The sequence below is a fragment of the Doryrhamphus excisus genome, chromosome 2 (assembly GCF_030265055.1).
Source record: "Doryrhamphus excisus isolate RoL2022-K1 chromosome 2, RoL_Dexc_1.0, whole genome shotgun sequence".
Classification (NCBI taxonomy): domain Eukaryota; kingdom Metazoa; phylum Chordata; class Actinopteri; order Syngnathiformes; family Syngnathidae; genus Doryrhamphus; species Doryrhamphus excisus.
The window spans coordinates 23,202,725-23,207,724 of NC_080467.1; the positions used below are offsets into that span (position 1 = coordinate 23,202,725).

Genomic DNA, 5,000 nt, shown 5'->3' on the forward strand with positions numbered 1-5,000 from the left:
GAAAAGATCCTATTTGAAGGCGACGCAGGCCAAACTAGACTCCAGCAAAAAGTGTCAAACAGCGCCCTCTGCTGTCAGGCAAGAGCAGAAACCATAAAAAGCTTACAGCACCTGGTATTCCCAGGCGGTCTCCCATCCAAGTACTAACCAGGCCCACCCCTGCTTAGCTTCCGAGATCAGACGAGATCGGACGAGATCGGGCGTTTTCAGGGTAGTATGGCTGTAAGCTTTAAGGACAACTGAAAAAATCTTATTTGAAGGCGACGCAGGCCAACCTAGACTCCAGCAAAAAGTGTCAAACAGCGCCCTCGACTGTCAGGCAAGAGCAGAAACCATTAAAAGCTTACAGCACCTGGTATTCCCAGGCGGTCTCCCATCCAAGTACTAACCAGGCCCGCCCCTGCTTAGCTTCCGAGATCGGGCGTTTTCAGGGTAGTATGGCCGTAAGCTGCCAGGGCAGCTGAAAAGATCCTATTTGAAGGCGACGCAGGCCAAACTAGACTCCAGCAAAAAGTGTCAAACAACGCCCTCTGCTGTCAGGCAAGAGCAGAAACCATAAAAAGCTTACAGCACCTGGTATTCCCAGGCGGTCTCCCATCCAAGTACTAACCAGGCCCTCCCCTGCTGAGCTTCCGAGATCGGACGAGATCGGGCGTTTTCAGTGTAGTATGGCCGTAAGCTGCCAGGTCAACTGAAAAGATCCTATTTGAAGGTGACGCAGGCCAAACTAGACTACAGCAAAACATGTCAAACAGCGCCCTCTGCTGTCAGGCAAGAGCAGAAACCATAAAAAGCTTACAGCACCTGGTATTCCCAGGCGGTCTCCCATCCAAGTACTAACCAGGCCCACCCCTGCTTAGCTTCCGAGATCGGGCGTTTTCAGGGCAGCTGAAAAGATCCTATTTGAAGGCGACGCAGGCCAAACTAGACTCTGGCAAAAAGTGTCAAACAGCGCCCTTTGCTGTCAGGCAAGAGCAGAAACCATAAAAAGCTTACAGCACCTGGTATTCCTAGGCGGTCTCCCATCCAAGTACTAACCAGGCCCGCCCCTGCTTAGCTTCCGAGATCGGGCGTTTTCAGGGTAGTATGGCCGTAAGCTGCCAGGTCAACTGAAAAGATCCTATTTGAAGGTGACGCAGGCCAAACTAGACTCCAGCAAAAAGTGTCAAACAGCGCCCTCTGCTGTCAGGCAAGAGCAGAAACCATAAAAAGCTTACAGCACCTGGTATTCCCAGGCGGTCTCCCATCCAAGTACTAACCAGGCCCACCCCTGCTTAGCTTCCGAGATCAGACGAGATCGGACGAGATCGGGCGTTTTCAGGGTAGCATGGCCGTAAGCTGCCAGGGCAACTGAAAAGATCCTATTTGAAGAAGACGCAGGCCAAACTAGACTCCAGCAAAAAGTGTCAAACAGCGCCCTCTGCTGTCAGGCAAGAGCAGAAACCATAAAAAGCTTACAGCACCTGGTATTCCCAGGCGGTCTCCCATCCAAGTACTAACCAGGCCCGCCCCTGCTTAGCTTCCGAGATCGGACGAGATCAGGCGTTTTCAGGGTAGTATGGCCGTAAGCTGTCAGGGCAACTGAAAAGGTCCTATTTGAAGGCGACGCAGGCCAAACTAGACTCCAGCAAAAAGTGTCAAACAGCGCCCTCTGCTGTCAGGCATGAGCAGAAACCATAAAAAGCTTACAGCACCTGGTATTGCCAGGCGGTCTCCCATCCAAATACTAACCAGGCCCGCCCCTGCTTAGCTTCCGAGATCAGGCGTTTTCAGGGTAGTATGGCCGTAAGCTGCCAGGGCAGCTGAAAAGATCCTATTTGAAGGCGACGCAGGCCAAACTAGACTCCAGCAAAAAGTGTCAAACAACGCCCTCTGCTGTCAGGCAAGAGCAGAAACCATAAAAAGCTTACAGCACCTGGTATTCCCAGGCGGTCTCCCATCCAAGTACTAACCAGGCCCACCCCTGCTTAGCTTCCGAGATCGGACGAGATCGGGCGTTTTCAGGGTAGTATGGCCGTAAGCTGCCAGGTCAACTGAAAAGATCGTATTTGAAGGTGACGCAGGCCAAACTAGACTCCAGCAAAACATGTCAAACAGCGCCCTCTGCTGTCAGGCAAAAGCAGAAACCATAAAAAGCTTACAGCACCTGGTATTCCCAGGCGGTCTCCCATCCAAGTACTAACCAGGCCCACCCCTGCTTAGCTTCCGAGATCGGGCGTTTTCAGGGCAGCTGAAAAGATCCTATTTGAAGGCGACGCAGGCCAAACTAGACTCTGGCAAAAAGTGTCAAACAGCGCCCTTTGCTGTCAGGCAAGAGCAGAAACCATAAAAAGCTTACAGCACCTGGTATTCCTAGGCGGTCTCCCATCCAAGTACTAACCAGGCCCGCCCCTGCTTAGCTTCCGAGATCGGGCGTTTTCAGGGTAGTATGGCCGTAAGCTGCCAGGTCAACTGAAAAGATCCTATTTGAAGGTGACGCAGGCCAAACTAGACTCCAGCAAAAAGTGTCAAACAGCGCCCTCTGCTGTCAGGCAAGAGCAGAAACCATAAAAAGCTTACAGCACCTGGTATTCCCAGGCGGTCTCCCATCCAAGTACTAACCAGGCCCGCCCCTGCTTAGCTTCCGAGATCGGACGAGTTCGGGCGTTTTCAGGGTAGTATGGCCGTAAAGTGCCAGGTCCACTGAAAAGTTCCTATTTGAAGGCGACGCAGGCCAAACTAGACTCCAGCAAAAAGTGTCAAACAGCGCCCTCTGCTTTCAGGCAAGAGCAGAAACCATAAAAAGCTTACAGCATCTGGTATTCCCAGGCGGTCTCCCATCCAAGTACTAACCAGTCCCGCCCCTGCTTTGCTTCCGAGATCGGACGAGATCGGGCAATTTCAGGGTAGTATAGCTGTAAGCTGCCAAGGCAACTGAAAAGATCCTATTTGAAGGCGACGCAGGCCAAACTAGACTCCAGCAAAAAATTTCAAACAGCGCCCTCTGCTGTCAGGCAAGAGCAGAAACCATAAAAAGCTTACAGCACCTGTTATTCCCAGGCGGTCTCCCATCCAAGTACTAACCAGGCCCGCCCCTGCTTAGCTTCCGAGATCGGGCGTTTTCAGGGTAGTATGGCCGTAAGCTGCCAAGACAACTGAAAAGATCCTATTTGAAGGCGACGCAGGCCAAACTAGACTCCAGCAAAAAGTGTCAAACAGCGCCCTCTGCTTTCAGGCAAGAGCAGAAACCATAAAAAGCTTACAGCACCTGGTATTCCCAGGCGGTCTCCCATCCAAGTACTAACCAGTCCCGCCCCTGCTTTGCTTCCGAGATCGGACGAGATCGGGCAAATTCAGGGTAGTATGGCTGTAAGCTGCCAAGGCAACTGAAAAGATCCTATTTGAAGGCGACGCAGGCCAAACTAGACTCCAGCAAAAAGTTTCAAACAGCGCCCTCTGCTGTCAGGCAAGAGCAGAAACCATAAAAAGCTTACAGCACTTGTTATTCCCAGCCGGTCTCCCATCCAAGTACTAACCAGGCCCGCCCCTGCTTAGCTTCCGAGATCGGGCGTTTTCAGGGTAGTATGGCCGTAAGCTGCCAAGTCAACTGAAAAGATCCTATTTGAAGGCGACGCAGGCCAAACTAGACTCCAGCAAAAAGTGTCAAACAGCGCCCTCTGCTGTCAGGCAAGAGCAGAAACCATAAAAGGCTTACAGCACCTGGTATTCCCAGGCGGTCTCCCATCCAAGTACTAACCAGGCCCGCCCCTGCTTAGCTTCCGAGATCGGACGAGTTCGGGCGTTTTCAGGGTAGTATGGCCGTAAGCTGCCAAGGCCACTGAAAAGTTCCTATTTGAAGGCGACGCAGGCCAAACTAGACTCCAGCAAAAAGTGTCAAACAGCGCCCTCTGCTTTCAGGCAAGAGCAGAAACCATAAAAAGCTTACAGCACCTGGTATTCCCAGGCGGTCTCCCATCCAAGTACTAACCAGTCCCGCCCCTGCTTTGCTTCCGAGATCGGACGAGATCGGGCAATTTCAGGGTAGTATAGCTGTAAGCTGCCAAGGCAACTGAAAAGATCCTATTTGAAGGCGACGCAGGCCAAACTAGACTCCAGCAAAAAGTTTCAAACAGCGCCCTCTGCTGTCAGGCAAGAGCAGAAACAATAAAAAGCTTACAGCACCTGTTATTCCCAGCCGGTCTCCCATCCAAGTACTAACCAGGCCCGCCCCTGCTTAGCTTCCGAGATCGGGCGTTTTCAGGGTAGTATGGCCGTAAGCTGCCAAGTCAACTGAAAAGATCCTATTTGAAGGCGACGCAGGCCAAACTAGACTCCAGCAAAAAGTGTCAAACAGCGCCCTCTGCTGTCAGGCAAGAGCAGAAACCATAAAAAGCTTACAGCACCTGGTATTCCCAGGCGGTCTCCCATCCAAGTACTAACCAGGCACACCCCTGCTTAGCTTCCGAGATCAGACGAGATCGGGCGTTTTCAGGGTAGTATGGCCGTAAGCTGCCAGGTCAACTGAAAAGATCCTATTTGAAGGCGACGCAGGCCAAACTAGACTCCAGCAAAAACTGTCAAACAGCGCCCTCTGCTGTCAGGCAAGAGCAGAAACCATAAAAAGCTTACAGCACCTGGTATTCCCAGGCGGTCTCCCATCCAAGTACTAACCAGGCCCGCCCCTGCTTAGCTTCCGAGATCGGACGAGATCGGGCGTTTTCAGGGTAGTATGGCCGTAAGCTGCCAGGGCAACTGAAAAGATCCTATTTGAAGGCGACGCAGGCCAAACTAGAATCCAGCAAAAAGTGTCAAACAGCGCCCTCTGCTGTCAGGCAAGAGCAGAAACCATAAAAAGCTTACAGCACCTGGTATTCCCAGGCGGTCTCCCATCCAAGTACTAACCAGGCCCGCCCCTGCTTAGCTTCCGAGATCGGACGAGTTCGGGCGTTTTCATGGTAGTATGGCCGTAAGCTGCCAAGGCCACTGAAAAGTTCCTATTTGAAGGCGACGCAGGCCAAACT

The 5,000-nt window shown here is 52.1% G+C and overlaps 11 non-coding genes and 9 pseudogenes across 11 annotated transcripts; all 20 read right to left on the bottom strand.

Annotated features, from left to right (window-relative positions):
- Positions 1–99: 99 nt before the first annotated feature.
- On the bottom strand, positions 100–228 carry LOC131121347 (5S ribosomal RNA; annotated as a pseudogene).
- A 112-nt stretch (positions 229–340) lies between these two features.
- On the bottom strand, positions 341–449 carry LOC131122437 (5S ribosomal RNA; annotated as a pseudogene).
- Positions 450–561: 112 nt separating this feature from the next.
- LOC131121198 (5S ribosomal RNA) lies at positions 562–680 on the bottom strand. The gene has a single exon (XR_009127732.1). It is a non-coding gene; the product is annotated as a 5S ribosomal RNA (ribosomal RNA).
- Positions 681–989: 309 nt separating this feature from the next.
- LOC131122763 (5S ribosomal RNA) lies at positions 990–1,098 on the bottom strand (annotated as a pseudogene).
- Positions 1,099–1,210: 112 nt separating this feature from the next.
- Positions 1,211–1,339, bottom strand: LOC131121640 (5S ribosomal RNA; annotated as a pseudogene).
- A 112-nt stretch (positions 1,340–1,451) lies between these two features.
- On the bottom strand, positions 1,452–1,570 carry LOC131124198 (5S ribosomal RNA). Its single transcript, XR_009128857.1, has one exon. It is a non-coding gene; the product is annotated as a 5S ribosomal RNA (ribosomal RNA).
- Positions 1,571–1,682: 112 nt separating this feature from the next.
- LOC131123516 (5S ribosomal RNA) lies at positions 1,683–1,791 on the bottom strand (annotated as a pseudogene).
- Positions 1,792–1,903: 112 nt separating this feature from the next.
- Positions 1,904–2,022, bottom strand: LOC131120861 (5S ribosomal RNA). Its single transcript, XR_009127406.1, has one exon. It is a non-coding gene; the product is annotated as a 5S ribosomal RNA (ribosomal RNA).
- A 309-nt stretch (positions 2,023–2,331) lies between these two features.
- Positions 2,332–2,440, bottom strand: LOC131122764 (5S ribosomal RNA; annotated as a pseudogene).
- A 112-nt stretch (positions 2,441–2,552) lies between these two features.
- Positions 2,553–2,671, bottom strand: LOC131121227 (5S ribosomal RNA). The gene has a single exon (XR_009127761.1). It is a non-coding gene; the product is annotated as a 5S ribosomal RNA (ribosomal RNA).
- A 112-nt stretch (positions 2,672–2,783) lies between these two features.
- LOC131121935 (5S ribosomal RNA) lies at positions 2,784–2,902 on the bottom strand. Its single transcript, XR_009128425.1, has one exon. It is a non-coding gene; the product is annotated as a 5S ribosomal RNA (ribosomal RNA).
- Positions 2,903–3,014: 112 nt separating this feature from the next.
- LOC131122823 (5S ribosomal RNA) lies at positions 3,015–3,123 on the bottom strand (annotated as a pseudogene).
- Positions 3,124–3,235: 112 nt separating this feature from the next.
- LOC131121874 (5S ribosomal RNA) lies at positions 3,236–3,354 on the bottom strand. Its single transcript, XR_009128369.1, has one exon. It is a non-coding gene; the product is annotated as a 5S ribosomal RNA (ribosomal RNA).
- A 112-nt stretch (positions 3,355–3,466) lies between these two features.
- Positions 3,467–3,575, bottom strand: LOC131123679 (5S ribosomal RNA; annotated as a pseudogene).
- A 112-nt stretch (positions 3,576–3,687) lies between these two features.
- LOC131124189 (5S ribosomal RNA) lies at positions 3,688–3,806 on the bottom strand. The gene has a single exon (XR_009128848.1). It is a non-coding gene; the product is annotated as a 5S ribosomal RNA (ribosomal RNA).
- A 112-nt stretch (positions 3,807–3,918) lies between these two features.
- LOC131121970 (5S ribosomal RNA) lies at positions 3,919–4,037 on the bottom strand. Its single transcript, XR_009128460.1, has one exon. It is a non-coding gene; the product is annotated as a 5S ribosomal RNA (ribosomal RNA).
- A 112-nt stretch (positions 4,038–4,149) lies between these two features.
- Positions 4,150–4,258, bottom strand: LOC131123247 (5S ribosomal RNA; annotated as a pseudogene).
- A 112-nt stretch (positions 4,259–4,370) lies between these two features.
- On the bottom strand, positions 4,371–4,489 carry LOC131120726 (5S ribosomal RNA). The gene has a single exon (XR_009127274.1). It is a non-coding gene; the product is annotated as a 5S ribosomal RNA (ribosomal RNA).
- A 112-nt stretch (positions 4,490–4,601) lies between these two features.
- On the bottom strand, positions 4,602–4,720 carry LOC131122306 (5S ribosomal RNA). Its single transcript, XR_009128604.1, has one exon. It is a non-coding gene; the product is annotated as a 5S ribosomal RNA (ribosomal RNA).
- A 112-nt stretch (positions 4,721–4,832) lies between these two features.
- On the bottom strand, positions 4,833–4,951 carry LOC131120857 (5S ribosomal RNA). Its single transcript, XR_009127402.1, has one exon. It is a non-coding gene; the product is annotated as a 5S ribosomal RNA (ribosomal RNA).
- Positions 4,952–5,000: the final 49 nt, after the last annotated feature.